The sequence below is a fragment of the Hemitrygon akajei genome, chromosome 31 (genome assembly GCF_048418815.1).
Source record: "Hemitrygon akajei chromosome 31, sHemAka1.3, whole genome shotgun sequence".
Taxonomy (NCBI): Eukaryota; Metazoa; Chordata; class Chondrichthyes; order Myliobatiformes; family Dasyatidae; genus Hemitrygon; species Hemitrygon akajei.
This window is the reverse complement of record NC_133154.1, coordinates 11,837,032-11,855,413: the sequence shown is the minus strand read 5'-3', so window position 1 is coordinate 11,855,413 and position 18,382 is coordinate 11,837,032. Positions and strand designations below refer to the sequence as shown.

Sequence of the window (18,382 nt, the reverse complement as noted above, 5' to 3'; positions counted from 1 at the left end):
CATAAGGGGGAACAAACACAACCCAACGAATTTCCATTCCAGTGAAGGCCGGGCTGCAGTTCCCGGTGTGGCCGCAGGTGGCAGGGCGGAGCCGGCCTCCGTTTCCCGGTGTTGCCGGGCTGCAGTTCCCGGTGTGGCCGCAGGTGGCAGGGCGGAGCCGCTCTGCGTTTCCCGGTGTTGCCTGGCTGCAGTTCCTCGTGTGGCCGCGGGCGGCGGGGCGGAGAGGGTCTGCAGTTCCCCGTGTGGCCGCGGGTGGTGTCGTGGAGCCGGGCTGTAGTTCCCCAGCGCGGCCACAGACGGCGCCGTCGTCCGTTCCTTGTCGAGCTGCCGCCATTTTGTGACCGTGTCTCCGCTGTGGCCCCGGATCCGGCTTCTCTCGTACGGTGAGTCCCGCCACCGTCTCGCGTACCCACGCCTCGGCTGGCACGGTGCGCCGGGTGTCCTCCCGTGATACTTCCGGGGCGCTTTGCTGCTGGGCTAGCGGCCTGGGCGGCGCAGATTGCGCTGGGCTGCATCGGGACTGGAGAGGCCGAGGCTGTGCGGCCTGGACCCGCTCCTGTATTCGGGGGGGGGGGGGGGGGGAGGTGGTGGTGAGCAGAGAAAGGCCGAGGCCTGGTCTCTACAGGTCCGGGCACTGTCTGTGATCCCTGCTGGACTCTGATCCAGAGGACGGAGGCAATGATTCGACCTGGGTGCTAGCGTGGGGAATGGTGCCCTCAGATTTGGGGGGGGGGTGCACCGTTACCATGGGCAACGGCAGCGAGGGGACCCCGGTACTAGCTCACCGATGCCTCTGTGCTGCCAATGCTACACAGCAGGTCTACACGGCGGTGTACAGAGAAGGTTCAGACTGCAACGCGATGTGAGAATACTCTGGGCTGCATCTCCAGCTACTACTTCTGTGGACTAAGTGTTGGGTGCCAGGGCTTTTCGGGGACCATTTATTTTATCCATAACTAAGGAAGAGGAACGGGGGTGTTTGTAAGAAGTGCACAGGCTCCATCCTGAGGGTCTTTGTGCACTTCACTGCACGCACGCTGATTGTTTCCGTGTGAAGTGGCTCTGGTGAGAGGGATGTTAGCTTTGGAGAGATCACAATGAACTTCGAGTGAAGTGGTTCACTTCTAGCAGGGCAGCTCCTGTTGTATAGCTGGGAGCCCAAACATGTCAAAGTGAGGTCTTTGTTTGGGACCAGAGCAACATTCCGAGTAAGTTACGAACTACACAAGAGTAATTTGTAGGCAGAGGTAATAGGCGACGTGGAAGAAAGAGCAGTCTGCATTCCGATTGTTCTCTCAGTATGTTTTGGAACGAGAACATGAGCATAATAACATTCAGTAAAATGCACACACGTATTTACAAACAGGCCTACTGCACTAGCAGGATCTAGTAACAACAATAGACCAAGCACTGTACTTTTTTCAGTATGCTGATCAGTGTTGCTTCTGTGGCTATCGTCGAGTAAGGAAGTTCACACTCGAATACCCCCCACCCCCCCATCCCCCGCTTGTGGGCAAATGCTATTGTTGGCAGCTCAGTAGTAACACTTCCCTCTTGTTTTGAAATAATGTTTTGTTTGGGGTTTTGACAGATTTCTACCCACAAAAGTTGGTTCTGTGCTGTTCATCCATCAGATGTAATGGACTGAGCCCACAAAAAAAGGTGGAGTGATTAGGTGAATGCTAAGAGTGATAGCATATTGATTTTTTGTACTGTGGTAGAAAGTATGAATGGTGACTTCTGTGTGAGTGCAGTCAGAAACAATGCACATTTAAATGGCCAGTAGGAACCACAGTGCGGAGGATGTAGCAGAGTCTTTAATGTCCAGTAACCGGTTGACGTGTTGATCCTCTTAGCCACCAGTCCCTTATTGTTTCATTCAATCTACCTCATATTAGGATCAGCTTACTCTGTTGTCAAGGTATTCTTCAGAATAGATTTAAGATTTTGTCCTTCAGGGGCATTCAAGGATTCATTCAGTATCAGAGAATGTATACAGTATACAACCTGAAATTCATATTCTTCACAGACATCCATGAAACAAGACTGAATGATAGAAATATTGAAGCCCCTCCCCCTTTGCACAAGCAGAGCAAAAGCTGCCTCAATTACATTTATTAAGGCAGTCCAGACACGTACCGGGCAGGTTAGTTGGTCATTGTAAGTTCTGTGATTAGGCTAGGGTTAAATCGAAGGATTGCTGGCCAGCGTGGCTCAAGGGGCCAGGAGTGCCTGTTCTGTGCTGTATCTCAATAAATAAATAAATACAATTTTCAGTGTCCATTATATGGTTCATTTCGGGGGATTTCACTGCTTTTAAATGTTCGATAAAATTGATTAATTTTGGTAACCAAGTCAAGCTGTATACCTGCAGTAGTATATCACATCACATGGACCGGTGCTGGCACCTTTGTTCTTATACACACATTGACAACATATGTAAATGTAGGAGGTATGAGTAGTAAGTTTGCCAACGACACAGGAATCATTGGTATTGATATTGATGAAGGTAATCTTGGGTTGCAGAATGATATAAATCAGCTGGTAAATTGAACAGATCACTGACAGGTTGATTTTACTCCTGATAAGTGCAAAGCAATGCAACGTAAAGGTGTTCGAATAACGAATAGCGGGGCCCTAGGGATTATTGTGGGGAAGAGGGACCTTGGTGGACAAATCCATACATCCCTGAAGGTAGAAACATAGATAAGGTGGTGAAGCAGATAAGTTGCTCTTATTAGAATATAAGAGTATGAAGATCACGGTTTATAAGTTGCTGGTTTGGCCACAGCTCATGTATTGTGTGCATTTCGGCACACCATAGGAAAGAAATGATGAGTGTGCGGAGATTTTCCAGTGTGTTGTCTGGGTTGGAATGTTTCAGCTATGAGGAGAAGCTGTGTGAACCTGCTTTGTTTTTCTTGGAGCAGAGGAAAGATTGGATAGAGGTACAGATGGATCGTCTAGTTTTAGATGTTTCCATGACGGAGATATCTAAAGCCAGGGAGTCCAGGTTCAAACTGATGGCTAAGATGTTCAGGGGAATCTGATGAAAAAGTTTTTTTTTCCACCCAGAGGATGGTTAAGATCTGGAACACGTTGTCCAAGAACATGGTAGGGGGAAGGTATTCTGACAATATCTAAGAGGTGTCAGGATGAGTGTGTGAATTTTGAATATGTAGAAGGCTACTGACCAAGTGCTGGTAAATGGGACCAGTGTAAATGAATACTTGTATGATAGTTGACGTGAACCCGGTGGGCAGTGGACCTATTTTAGCATTGTATACTGTCTGATTCTATTCAGTACCTGTGAATGCTCTGTGTTGATGCTTTTTCCAACTTGTCTTGTTAAATGTGCATCTTGCACAATTTCCAGGTTTGGCAATATTCCTGTAATATCAGAATCAGGTTTATTATCACCAGCATGTGACGTGAAATTTGTTAACTTAGCAACAGTAGTTTAATGCAATACATAATCTAGAAAGGAAAAATAATAATAAATATACAAATAAATCAATCTCTGTTACATATATTGAATAGATTTTTAAAAGAAGTTCAAAAAAACAGAAATGCTCTATATTAAACAAAGTGAGGTAGTGTCCAAGGGTTCAATGTCCATTTAGGAATTGGATGGTAGAGGGGAAGAAGCTGTTCCTGAATCGCTGAGTGTGTGACTTCAGGCTTCTGTACCTCCCTCCTGATGGTAACAGTGAGAAAAGGACATGCTGTGGGTGCTGGAGGTCCTTAATAGTGGACACTGCCTTTCTGAGACACTGCTCCCTAAAGATGTCTGGGTACTTTGTAGGCTAGTACCCAAGATGGAGCTGACTGGATTTACAACCTTTCAGCTTCTTTTGGTCCTGTGCAGTAGCCCCTCCATACCAGACAGTGATGCAGCCTGTCAGAATGCTCTCCATGGTACAACTATAGAAGTTTTTTAGTGTACTTGTTGACATGCCAAATCTCTTCAAACTCCTAATGAAGTATAGATAGATGCTGTCTTGCCTTCTTTATAACTATATCGATACGTTGGGACCGGGTTAGATCCTCAGAGATCTTGACACCCAGGAACTTGAAACTGCTCACTCTCTCCACTTCTGATCCCTTTTTGAGGATTGGTATCTGTTCTTTCATCTTACCCTTCCTGAAGTCCACAGTCAGCTCTTTCGTCTTACTGACATTGAGTGCCAGGTTGTTGCTGTGGCACCATTCCACTAGTTGGCATATCTCACTCCTGTACGCCCTCTTGTCACCACCTGAGATTCTACCAACAATGGTTGTACCATCAGCAAATTTATAGATGGTACTTGAGCTCTGCCTAGCCACACAGTCATGTGTATATAGAGAGTAGAGCAGTTGGCTATGCACACACCCCTGAGGTGTGCCAGTGTTGATCGTCAGTGTGGAGGATATGTTATCACCAATCCGCACAGATTGTGGTCTTCCAGTTAGGAAGTCGAGGATCCAATTGCAGATGGAGGTACAGAGGCCCAGGTTCTGCAACTTCTCAATCAGGACTGTGGGAATGATGGTATTAAATGCTGAGCTATAGTCGATGAACAGCATCCTGACGTAGGTGTTTGTGTTGTCTAGGTGGTCTAAAGCCGTGTGGAGAGCCATTGAGATTGCGTCTACTGATGGCCTATTGTGGCGATAGGCAAATTGCAATGGGTCCAGGTCCTTGCTGAGGCAGGAGTTCAGTCCAGTCATGACCAACATCTCAAAGCATTTTATCACTGACGATGTGAGTGCTACCGGGCGATAGTCATTAAGGCAGCCCACATTATTATTCTTAGGCACTGGTATAATTGTTGCCTTTTTGAAGCAAGTGGGAACTTCCGCCCATAGCAGTGAGAGGTTGAAAATGTACGAATATATTCCCACTATTTTGGTTGGCTCAAGTTTTCAGAGCCTTACCAGGTACTCCATCGGGACCTTCTGCCTTGTGAGGGTTCACTTTCTTTAAAGATAGCCTAACATTGGCCTCTGTGACGGAGATCACAAGGTCATCCAGTGCAGCAGGGCTCTTCGTAGCAGTAGTTGTGTTCTCCCTTTCAAAGCGGACATAGAAAGCGTTGAGTTCATCTGGTAGTGAAGCATCGCTGCCATTCATGCTATTGGATTTCACTTTATAGGAAGTAATGTCTTGCAGTCCCTGCCAGAGTTGCCGTGCATCCAATGTCATCTCCAACCTCATTCGAAATTGTCCCTTTCCCTTGAAATAACCCTCTGCAAATCATACCTGGTTTTCTGGTATAGGGCTTTTATTCTTTTGTCATAGAACATAAATACGACACACAGGATTGTTATGTATCTTACAGCTTTCTTTTAATCATTTGTCATTCTCACAAAATCATTTTCAAAAATCCCTGGCAAGTACTTGTAAAACTTAAGATAACACACACAAAATACTGGCGGAATTCAGCAGGTCAGGCAGCATCTAAAGGGGGAAGACACCAGAGTAAAAAGGTGGGGGGTGGGGAAGTAGGATAGCTGGAAGGTGATAGGTGAAGCCAGGTGGGTGGGAAAGGGAAAGGTCTGGAGAAGAAGGAAACTAATAGGAGAGGAAAGAGGACCATAGTAGAAAGGAAAGGAAGGGGGGGGGGACCCAGGGGGAGGTGAGAGGTAAAAGGTCAGAGTGGAGAATAGAAAAAGAGGGGAGGAGGAAGGAAATTTTTTTTTACCAGAAGGAGAAATCGATATTCATGCCACCAGGTTGAAGGCTACCAACCTTGTAAAACTTGTTGCAGGGGGCTTCTTTGGGAAAGAATTGCAAAGTATCCGGTTGCTTAATTCACTGTGGTTTCTGCTCAGCTAAATTCACGAGTGGCATGCTCTTCCTGAGGCTTTCTTGTCCTTTTAGTTGTGATAGTGTACCGTTCTCTAAGTTGAGACTGAATTTAAAAAAAGCTCATATGCACTCAGTTGTTATTCTGGAAACCTGGCAGTTGGTTTTGTTAGTGACCGCAGAAATGAGACTGATCAGCCTTTCCCATCAGCGTTATTTCAGTAAAGTCCTCATTTTCGATTACGTATTATTTGTCTCTTTTGCTTTTTGTCCCTTTTTTGTCTTGTGATTGTGTTCTGAAGTTTATTGCCACCATCAGGCGACTGATCAGCCCATTCCATAGACAAATGGGATTGGTTGGTATACTGTATGTGAGTTATAAAAAACATGTGGCACTCTGAAAGAAAAAATGTGGGTATTTATCAGCACAGATAAATAAATAAACCTCTTTTCCAAATGCCTTTCTGAGATCAGGAAGCCCACTTTAATAAACTGAAGCTTGTTCTTTACACTCAGTGATGGGAGCTGTGATTTGATTGGAACTTTGTTTACTTACAAACCGAGTTAAATCTGGTTCTGCAGGGACGTAGATGAATGACGTTCCTTCCTGCTTTATTATGGTTAAAATCAAAAACTTTTGGCTCAACCAATATTCATCAGAAAGATCCTAGACCAAATCCTAATTTTGTACTCTCTTAATCCATAAAAAGAAATTCTGGTTGTCTGGGTAGCCTGCAACCTGATGGCATAAATATCAATTTCTTTTAGTAAAAAAATATTTTTCCCTCTCCCTCCCCTCTTCTACTTACCCACTCTGGCCTCTTACCTCTTCTTACCTCCCTATTACTCTCCTCCTTCCCTTTCTCCTATCTCCTCTTCTATCAGATACCTTCCTCTCCAACCCTTTTATCTTTCCAACACACCTGGTTTCACCTATCACGTTCCAGCTATCCTCCCTCCCCTCCCCCTACTATGAACATAACTTTCCAACTTATATATTCATTGCCCTTATTTATGAAGGTCTGCATGCCAGAACCCTGTCTACCTGTGACAGAACTTCAGAGAACCATATACTTGTACCCCAAGTTTTCTCTACACTATCCAGGGTCCTGTGTGAAAGTCCTACCTAGATTTTCCAAAATGCAACATCTCACATTTATCTGAATTGAGCTCCATTTGCTCTTCCTCAGCTGATCAAGATCCCCTTGTGGGTTTTGATAACCTTTGTCATTGACTATGATTCCACCTGTTTTAGCCTCATCTGTAAACATTCATTGTGCCTTATACAGTGTTATTCAGATTGTTGATTGTTCAGATTGTAGATGAATTTCTATAGTTGATATAGAAAAATTTTCAGTGTATTTCATTGACCTGTGATTCAGAGGTGAAGCATATTAATAGGCCCTTGCAGCCCAATGAGCCCATGTTAGCCAGTTATGTGACCAATTAACCTACGAATCTGTAGGTCTTTGGACTGTGGGAGGAAACTGGAGCACCTAGAGGAAACCTACACAGTCATGGGGAGAACGTACAAACTCCTGGGCGGGAATTGAACCCAGGTCACTGGCACAATAAAGTGTTATGCTAACCTCTGCTGCCAGTAAAGACTTCCAGTTCATGTTTAGCGAACACTCATGAAAGAGAAGGAACAGATATACACCCGATGGCTGTGGTGGGATTTGAACCCATGTGTCCATAGGGCCTGGAGCCTTCATCCAGAGCCTTAGACTACTTGGCCACACTACTGCATGGCATTCATGCTTTGAGTAAGACACTCCAGGTTCTCTCTCTGTCTGGCAAAGGAGAGGGAGGTGTCCCCCATTTTCACAGTGATCGGGAGACATAACAACAACCCTCTGGTTTACGATGTTAAAAGTCTGTTTCATCACTTTTTTTGAGCTCTGTGTCCAAAGCTCGCAAAGACCTCAGGTCTTCAGGCCCACAGCGAAAGATTTTCCGGCCTCCCCGATGACACGAGTCTCCTGCCGTGATACTGACCCTCGATCCACCCGACTCCAGAGCCCTGAGATCTCAGGCTTCCGAACACAATTGAGATTCTCAGGCCAAACCCTTGGCATGTTGAATAGCGGCCAGTTGTGGAATCCCAAGAATGGGTCCCATTCCCGCAAAGAACTGCAAGTCAGGGTCTTCAAAAGAGCCCTGAAAGAGAAAAATAAAGATACTAAAGGTGGAAATAGAGCTGTTTCTGAAGATGCAAGCAAAGGAGTCGCCGTTAGGTGCCATTAATCCTCCTAAGCTCCACCTTCATTAAAGATCAAGTGAGAAACTGTATTGTCTTCACTCCGGAACCAAGATTGCCCTAACTTTCCTCAATGTATCATAAATAGAAACTTTCATACTTGCACATTCAGAAGTTGCCCTAAGTCATTGTTGAATCCTTCATCAAAGCATATAGAGAGTGGTTTGTGAACATTTGGAAGGCAACTGTTGTCTAAAGTCTACTTCTGCCACACAGTATTGTCCCCTGACAATCGGGTCCATGTTGAGACCTTCGAAATTGTAGATTGCTTCCCATTTCTTGCGAGCCACCTTTCAGCAAAGAGAGACTTCTGTGGCAAAATTGACCACCACCTCCCTGCAGCAGCACAGCCTTTGGCCAGCTGAAGAAAAGGATATTTTGAAGACCAACTGAGCACCAAGCTTGTAGTCTACTGAGCAGCAGTGATCTCTGCCTTTTCTATGCTTCAGAGACAGGGGAACTTAAAATATGGAGAAAGATTTCTCCTTGGAAAAGTGTAGTATCTTCACTGATTCTTGAGGGATGCCTGACCATCCACTCGAGATGGAATTGGAGTTTATGGGAAGGTGCTATGCGTTTCAGCTCTGTACAGTGGGTTTGCTGAGAGGCCAAGCATGATTTATAGGAGGGTACAGCATCCCAAACATCCATTTCTCCTGACTACTTTTGTAGTTTTATTTGCAAAGGACTCTTTGGGCACACAGAAGTTCAAAGTAAATTTATTTTCCAAGAACATATGTGTCACTGTACACTACCCTGAGATTCATTTTCTTATGGGAATACTCAATAAATCCAATAACCATAATAGGCTTCATGCTAGACTGTACCCAACAAGGCGAACAACTAGTGTGGAAATGATAAAAAACTGCAATGCAAAATATAAATAATAATAATAAACAATAAATATATATTGAGAACGTGAGATGAAGAGTCCTTGAAAGTGAGCCCATAGAAAATATGCGAATGTGGGGATACATAGTAACCAGTTTTCTGCCCTGTTGCTGCCATTCACATTTTGCATTTTTGTGACATGTATAGTGTAAAAACTGTCAAAAGGCTTCATAAAGCTATATTCTTAAACTAAGAGGGAATATTGGGAACAACACAAAAGAAGTTGGAGGAACTTGGCAGGAATATGGAGGGAAATGGACAGTCAATCTGGGCTGAGACCCTTATAGACTGATGATGGGTCCAGACGAAAGGTCTCTTCCAGAATATGCTGCCTCTTGTGTCTCCAGAAATGTAAAGAGGTGTTTGTGGTAAAGTTACCAACCTTCTGTTCACAATCTGGATTATTACAGATTATAGTATAGCTGAGAAAAGGTTCTTTGTCCCATCATGCGTCATGGAAGTGTAGCGCGATGCTGCTGTTGCTCAGGGTTTCGGAGTTCAGTACTGACGTCATCTATAAGAGGTTTGTACATCTTCCCCATAGAATGCGTGGGTTTCCTCTCACAGTCCAAAGGCGTACTGCTTAGTAAGGTTAATCGGTCATTGTAAGTTGTCCTGTGATTAGGCTATGGTTAAATGGGTGGATTGCTGGGTGGTGGGCTCTAAGGGGCAGAAGGGCATATTCTGCACTGTATCTCTAAATAAATACAATAAATATGTGTGCTGACCATGATTCCAACCTGCACGCACACAGATCGTATCCTTCTCTTCCCTGCCTAAAACGTGTGCTATCTAAATGCCTTTTAAACATTGTTGTATCTCCTTTTCCTACTTCCCTGGTAGTACATTCCATGTAGCTATCATGGAGGGGAGGTGGGAAATATTTGCCACGCAAATCTTCTTTACACATTCCCCTTCTCACCTTACATCTGCTCTTGTATTGATTTCCACCCTGAAACAAAGGTTCTGGACCTGCCTCTCGTAATGTTACGTGTTGCAATCAGTTTGTCTCTCAGCCTCCTGTGTCTGCCCACCTGTCCCTGCAGTTAATTTGCTTCAATCCAGACAGAATCCTTCTGCACCCCCTCCAGAGCATTCACATCCTTCCTGTAGTGTGGCTTAACCAAAGTTTTATACAGCTGCAATGTGATTTCAACTTTTATAATCAACTTGACTAATTCAAGATTCAAAATTGTTCAATGTCATTTTCAGTTCTCAGTGTATAGAACAAAATTTTTATTCTGATGCAGCAGAAAAAACACAAGATAAAGAACACAATAATAAAAACACAATCAAAATGAATACATAAAGATAGCTTATATACATAGATTGTATGTCCATATAGTGACGCAGGAATCAGAATTAGGTTTTATATCACTGGAATAGTCATGAAATTTGTTAACTTTGTGGCAGCAGTACAATATAGATGATAATATAGGAAAAAAATCTGTTAATTACAGTAAATATATATTTTTTTGTGTGCCATACTCTGCTGGAGCCTCGGCAACCACTTTTTTTCCAAGTGGTTGTCTTGGAGGTAAGATTCTGCGAGTGTTCCCCCATGTCCTTCTCACAGCACAGTTTTTTTTACGAGGCCGAATTGCGAGATGGACGCTCAACCTGGCGTGGATGGAAAGAGTGTCCGGGAGTGGCCCGACTGGATTCGAATTCGGGAACCTTTGATCTAGAGTCCGATGCTGATGTCACTGTGCCACCAGCCGATAACAGTGAATATATATAGTAGTTCAATAAGTAGTGCAGAAACAGAAATTAAAAAGTAGTGAGGTAGTTTCCATAGGTTCAATGTCCATTCAGAAATCAGATGGCAGAGGGGAAGAAGCTGTTCCTGAATTGCTGAGTGTGTACTTTTAGGTTTCTGTATCTCCTTACAGATGGTAACAATGAGAAAAGGGCTTGTCCTGGGTGGTGGGGTCCTTAATGATGGATGTTGCCTTTTTGAGGCACCAATCCTTGATGATGCTGTGGATACTATGGAGGCCAGTACCCTTGATGGAGCTGACTAATTTTACAGATCCTTACAGCTTACTTAGATCCTATGCAGTAGCCCCCTCCCCACACACACACAGTGATGCACTGGTTAGAATGCTCTCCACGGTACATCTGTAGAAGTTTGCAAATGTTTTCAGTGACATACTGAATCTCCTCAAACTCCTAGTCAAATAGAGCTGCTGTCCTGCCTCCTTTATAGCTGCAATGCTATGTTGCCCTCAGAGATATTAACACTCAGGAACTTGAAATTGCTCACTCTGTACACTTCTGATCCCTCAATGAGGACTGGTGTGTGTTCATTCTTCTTACCCTTTCTGAAGTCCACAATCAGCTCTTTGCTCCTGCTGATGTTGAGTGCAAGGTTGTTGTTGCGACACCACTCAACTGGTTGGTGTATATTGCTTCTGTACACCCTCTCATCTCTCTCTGATATTTTGCCAACAATGGTCTCATCAGCAAATTTATGGATGGCATTTGAGCTGTGCCTAGCCACACAGTCATGGGTATAGAGAGAGTAGAGCAGTGAGCTAAACACACATCCTGAGTGCGCTAGTGGATTGTCAGCGAGGTGAAGATGTTATTTCCAATCTGCACAGATTGTGGTGTTCTGGTTAGGAAGTGAGGATCCAGTTGCAGAGAGAGGTACAGAAGCCCAGGTTCTGTAGCTTTTCGATCAGGACTGTAGGAATGATGGTATTAAACGCTGAGCTGTAGTCAGTAAACAGCAACCTGACATAGGTATTTGTATTGTCCAGGCGGCCAATGAGATCATGTCCGCTGTAGACCTATTGTGGCAATAGGCAAATTGCAGTGCGATACCTGTACATAAGATGATTCTAGCAGGAAATGATAAAGTTGTGGTGGGGGGAAGGGTGTTGACAGTTGGTTATTGGGTGCAGGTGTTGATTAGCCATGCTGCTTGGGGAAGTAACTGCTTTTGAGTCTGGTGGTCCTGGTGTGGATGCTATGTAGCCTCCTCTCTAGTGGGAGCAAACATGCTGTAAAACTCCTGGCGAAGTTTTTGGCCCGAAATGTCAACTGTACTCTTTTCCGTAGATGCTGCCTGGCCTGCAAAGTTTCTCCAGTATTTTGTGTGTGTTCCAGCATCTGCAGATTTTCTGTTGTCTGTGTATAACTTCTTTATCACCTTATCCTCCTGTGCTGAGTGAACTATATTTACCCAGATGAACCGTGCTCTTTTTGCAAGGTCTTTGCTGCTGTCAGTAATTCATTGTTTCACTTCATAAAACAGCAGGTGAGGCAAGCTGTGGTAAGACATACGATTGGTGTATGTTCCTAAGCTGATGTGCAAAATAAAATTTATTACCAGAGTACTTGCATGTCATCTTGAGATTCATTTTCTTGGAGGCATTTACAGAAAAATAAAGAAAATGGTAGAATTCATGAAAAACTGTACAGAAAGACGAACAACCAACCAACAAGCAAAAAAGAAGGCCAATTGTTCAAATAAAAAAATAAAATTGAGAACGAGTTGTCAAAGTCCTTGAAAGTGAATTTGCAGGTTGTAGAATCAGTTCAGAGTTGTGGTGAGTGAAGTTATCCACACCAGTTTAGGAGCCTGATAGCTGTAGGGTGATAATTGTTGCTAAACCTGATGGCGTGAGTCTAAGGTTCCTGTACCTCCTTGCTGATGGAAGTAGCGAGAAGAGAGACGGTGGGCTTCCTTGATGGATGTTGCTTTCGTGTGTCTGTGCTTCTTGTAAGTTTACTCGAGGGTAAGGCTTTGCCTGTGATGGACTTGGTTTTATTCACCATTTTCTGTAGATGTTTCCATTCCTGTGCATTGGTGTTTCCATATCAGGCTGTGATAGGATAGGATACTCTGTACTGTGCATCTATAGAAGTTCGTGAGTGTTTTTGGTGACATACTAAATATATGCAAACTTAAAAAAAAGTAGAGTGCTCTCATGCCTTCTTTCTGATGCTGGTCCAAAGACAGATCCTCTGATATGATAACACCAAGGAATTTAAAGCTACTGATCTTCTCCACTTCAGATACTCTACATGAACCTCATGCTGTATTACACATACAAAGTGCTGGAGAAACTCAGTAAGTCAGACAGCATCCAAGGAGAGGAATAAAGAGCCGACATTTCTGGCTGAGACCCTTTGTCAGTCATGAAGAACTATGACTAGATTCAGGCAGAGTTCCATTAGATTGGAAATAGCAAGTGTAAAATCCGTTTGTTCAAAAAGACAAAGCAGGAAACTAGAGGCTGGTTAGTTCAATGTCTTAGAACCAATTATTTATTAAATTATTCCGATACATGAGCTGTGCTGCCCGGCAATCCACACATTTAACATTAGCCTAATCACAGGACAATTTACAATGACCTGTTAACCATCTTTAGACTGTGGGAAGAAACTGGAACACCTAGAGGAAACCCACATGGTCATGGGGAGAACGTGCAGACTATGGACTGTGCTAGAATTGAACTCCGAAATCCAACACTGTTGCAAAAGGGAATTTACAAGAAAAAAGATAATCAGGTAATGTCAACATGGTTTTGTGAAGGAAAATCATGTTTGACCAATTAATTGGAGTTAGTTGAAGAAGTAATGTGCTGTAGCGGTGTGCTACACGCAGCACTAAAATAACGACACGGAAAAAAAGTTAATTTTATTCGAACTTCACAGCCTTGCTTTAAAGCCTCCCTCATCCCGCCCCCCCGGGCGCGGATGCTCCAAGAGACACGTACTCACAAACCCCCCCAGGCTTTTCCCCCTTTGTTGCGGACCTAGCCTTTGTGCCTGCACGCTGGCTAATTGTGAGCCGGTTCGAGTGTGCTAGGAAGTGGGTCGCCACAGTGCTACCTTTAAAGGGAAGTTAGTGGGTATACTTTACTCAATAAGGCATTCAGTTAGGTACTGCATCAAAGATTATGGTAGTTAATACTCATGGTTTGCGAGTGAACACTGGCATAGATGAAGGATTAGATGGCAAAGGAAAGAGATTAGATAAAATGCGCAATTTCCTTTCTGGTTGTCGGTATGGTTGAGATTGTGACCCACATTGAAAATAACAATAGGTAAAATAGGGATGGTCCTGCACCATGAATTTAGGGAAGTTTAGTTCACAGGTTGAAGAGCAGGCCAGGCAGTATTTATAGGGAGAAGCGCTGTCGACGTTTCGGGCCGAGATCCTTCCCTGGCCTGCTGTGTTCCATCAGCATTTTGTGTGTGTTGTTTGAATTTCCAGCATCTGCAGATTTCCTCGTGTTTGATCTCTATGGTTGAGATTCTCTCTGGTCTGTTTCTGGTGCCATATGCTAGTGAGTATAGGGGTAGCATATCAAGTCAAATAAATGTGTGATTGAAGGGAAGGCTTTAGATTTCCAGATCACTGGAACCATTTCTGGGGAAAATGGGATCATTGCACCTGACCGGAACAATGAAATGATTCTTTATTTCCCAAGAAGATTTAATTGACACTTAATTATAATTAAAATAATAAAAAAATTATTTAAGAAGGGTGACTTTAAAATACAAAAAGGAGTTAAAGCTCATTTTGTATTCTAATTACTCTCTACCGTTTTAACACCAAAGGCAATAGTTGGCTTACTCTGCAGCACCATGTATGTATGTATTTATTTATGGAGACAGGCCCTTTCGGCCCTTCGAGCTGCACTACCCGCTATCTAACCTTAGCTTAATCACAGGACAATTTAAGATTACCAATTAACCTACCAACTGGTAGGTCTTTGGACTGTTGGAGAAAACCGGAGCACCCGGAGGAAACCCTTGCTGTCGCAGGGAGAACGTACAAACTTCTTAGAGGACAGTGGCAGGAATTGAACCCTGGTCATCTATTTTGTAAAGCATTGTGCTAACCACTATGCTACTGTAGTTTATTAATAAACTGTGAGCAAGAATTGGCACCTTGTAGGATGTTCCAAAGCTTCAGTTACTTTTGAAGTATAGTCAGTCATATCACTGGACAATATTCAGAAGCAACTCTAAAATAAATGACCAATTATTTTGATGCTGTTAAATGCAGTGCTGAACAGGACATCAGGTAAATTCTGTGTATCTTTAAATAGCTTTGTGAGGTCATTTACTTCGCCTTTAATCGTTGATCAGCTCCATTCTGGTCTCCATTCAAAATTTGATCAGCGTTACTGCTTTGAAGAAAAATCAGTGAAGGTTACTGTGTATTTTCTTACGGAATTTTGCCCAGTAGTTCCATGCCAACTCAGAGTAATGCCATAAATCTCATCGTCTGCAACCTGTTCCTGCAAATAGCTTTCCTTCTTTACCACCCATATGTGACAGAACTTAGCAACCAGAATGTCTTTGGGAAGTTGGAGGAAACTAGAGCTCTTGGGGAAATCCAGGCGGTTACAGGGTGAATGTGCAAACTCTTCACGTATAGTATCCAGGAGGGCGGGGGTAGGGTGCGGGGGAGGTACCTGCCTTATCACTGTGCTGCCACTAAGCCCTAGAATATTTGTTTATTTATATTCATTGTCACATGGTGTGTAACAGGTCCTTCTGGCCCTTCGAGTTGCACCACCCAGCAGTCTCCCGATTTTAATCCTAGCCTGGTCACAGGACCATTTTCAGTGACCAATTAACCTACCAACTATGTATCTTTGGACTGTGGGAGGAAACTGGAGCACCCAGAGGAAACTGACACGGTCACAGGGTGAATATTATGTATTTCCTTAATCATTCATTGCTGGTAATTTATGTGGTCAATGTTACAGAATTCTCGGTAGTTTTAGGGATTGGCTCAAATCCAGTTAAAAAAATATTATGTTTGTCCAAAACTAAGTATTAAGATGTTCACAGACTAAACAGGAAATTTTTTGTTTGCATTTGTTTGTTTGTTAGATGGAAAGCAGCAGGACATAAGGATCACAGTTCTCACCTTCAACCTGATTTCACCCTTAATCACTTGGATCACTTGGCTCCAACAATTATTACCTGAAACTTGTAAGAGCTGACCAGGCTGAGTAATCAACTTCTACAGAGTTCAAAACTCGGTCCTCTTTCCCATTTTAGTCCTAAATCCATTACTGCATCAGCCCAGAACCTCTCTTTCTTTACACTGTAAACCCTTGTTAGTTTATTCAATCCTTACGGCATCTGGTCACCCCAGTATAGGAAGACTGTTGAAGCTTTAAGAGGGTGCAGAAGAGGTTTATCAGGATGCTGCCTGGTTTAGAGGGCACGTGCTATCATGAGAGACTGGATAAACTTGGGTTGGTTTCTTTGGAGTGGCAGAGGCTAAGGGGAGATCTGATAGAGTAGACAGGGAGTATCTTTTTCCCCACGGTAGAAATGACTCATACCAGAGGCCATGCGTTGAAGGTGAGGGGGGGTAGGTTCAAAGGGGATGTGAGGGTTAAGTATTTACTCAGAGAGTGGTTGTTGCCAGGAGTTGCTGCCTGGTATGGTTGTAGAGGCAAATACATTAGAGGATTTTAAGAGATATTTAGATGGGCACATGAATATGAGGAAGATGGAAGGATATAGACATTGTGTAGGTAGGAGGGATTAGTTTGTGGGATTTTTTGATTTACTTTTTAGCTGGTTCGGCACAGTGTTATGGGGTGAAGGGCCTGTTCCTGTGTTGAACTGTTCTATGTTCTATCTGTAAGGATAACAATGCATTTGATACTCACGAATAGCCATCAATATCAACCTTGCTCTGTTTTTTTGTGAATTCAAAAACTGAATTGTGAGACATATATCTTTCTCCTAATTATTTCACATTTTTTCTCATCGTGCTTAGTTAACCTTATGAGTATCCGTAAGTTTTCCGCTAATACAGATGTTCTTGCCTACCTCTCTTCTGTGCTATTTTATAGCCTTAAGATATTTCCCTCCCTTACATATTAGAAGTTATTTGTGGCCATCTGTTTGCAGTTACTGTCTGTGCCTCCTTTCTTTGTACTTCATCATTGATTTGTGGATGACCTTTATACTTATGCTTTCTTCCTGCTACATAGTTTTTTTTAATTGCACCTAATTAGTTCCACACGTCCTTGACCTGCAAAGCTCACATACAGTTGGATTCTGTAACTAAAGGCTCCTTGTTAAATATCCTCCCTTTGATCAGTTACTTATATATGTTGCATTGTTTTCATGCCAAAGTTTTTTATTTGTCTAAATAAACATTCCAAATAACTGATTATGATTAATGCTGTTATCTTTTTTTGAAATTGGGCAACCTGCAGGTAATGAACACTGAGCTGAACTGATCTGAAATATGTCTTTTGATTTTGTGTTTTATATTCTGTGTTTTCCCTTTTTTCTGTTGCTGTTTGCATGTTCTAGGGGGAGAAGAGTTTGATGTTTCTCTTTGAATGGCTTGGCTCCGCTGTTCTTTGTTTTGCCACTGTCTGTGGGGAAGATAAATTTTAGGATTGTATAGGGCATACATACTTTGATAATAATGCCCCTTGAGTCATTTAAGTGAAGTTTGGATAGATACATGGATAGTAAGTATATGGAGGACTATGGTCCAGTGCAGGTCGATGGGAGTAGGCAGTTTAAATGGTTTTGGCATTGGCTAGATGGGCCAAAGGGCCTGATTCTGTGCTGTACTTTTTATATGACTCTGAGTCTAACCTTTGAATCACTAATATGCTAAGTGGTATCATTAATATCTGTGACAATGCAAAGCTATGGATGAATTCCTACATTGTTTTTTCAGTTCTATAAATCATTCCACCATGAAGTGTCCTTATGTCCTTTACTTTTGCTCTGGACTTTTTCAGTCTGTAATATATTAAGATAAATTTTATGCACTTTGTTGAGTCACATTTGGATTTCATTTAGAAATGTGTGCAGAGATGTCTCAAAAGGTGTAAGGTATTGATTTAGTTCAACTTTGATAGATTCCAAATGTTAATAACTATGACTGAGTGTGAATATCAGTCAGCTTTCTCTTTCCCAATCTTGCTAAGACTTGTGTTTATAGCAGGACATAGCTTTAGGTATATATTTTATGCTGTAGTTCTTTCCATCCCTTGTGGTGGCAGTATTCATTGATTGATCTGATTCAATGAGTAGCTCTCAAATTAACTCGAGACTTCAGCACAGTATGGGTAGAATGGAACATACATGTTATAGTTTAGATTTGTTTTGATTAGGAATCTATTTTTCTACATGCCAAATGTTGTTACGTAGTGATTTCCAAGTCATACACTACCTTAAATTATCCCTATCAGCTGGGTTTCTGTCACCCGGTAATCTTGTTGATCAGGGTCCATAATCGGTAGTCCTAACATGAATCTTACTTCCTACAGTACTTACCTTTATTACACCACACCTTTGCTCTCCTCCTAAGTATAGACTCTTTGATGCCATCATTATCTGTAGATTGGTTATGTTCCATACTTGCGCTTTCTTAACTCAACTCTGTTTAACTGTACTAAATTCTTCTTCACCTTCTCTGTAATCCA

General features: G+C 42.9%; 1 protein-coding gene across 1 annotated transcript in view; it reads left to right on the top strand.

Annotated features, from left to right (window-relative positions):
- The first annotated feature begins 250 nt into the window (after positions 1-250).
- The window catches only part of LOC140719120 (CCR4-NOT transcription complex subunit 3-like), a 131,737-nt gene continuing 113,605 nt past the window's right edge, over positions 251-18,382 (top strand). Inside the window, exon 1 of the mRNA XM_073033511.1 lies at positions 251-383. The gene's annotated coding sequence lies outside the window, so the exon portion shown is untranslated. The remainder of the gene's footprint in view (positions 384-18,382) is intronic.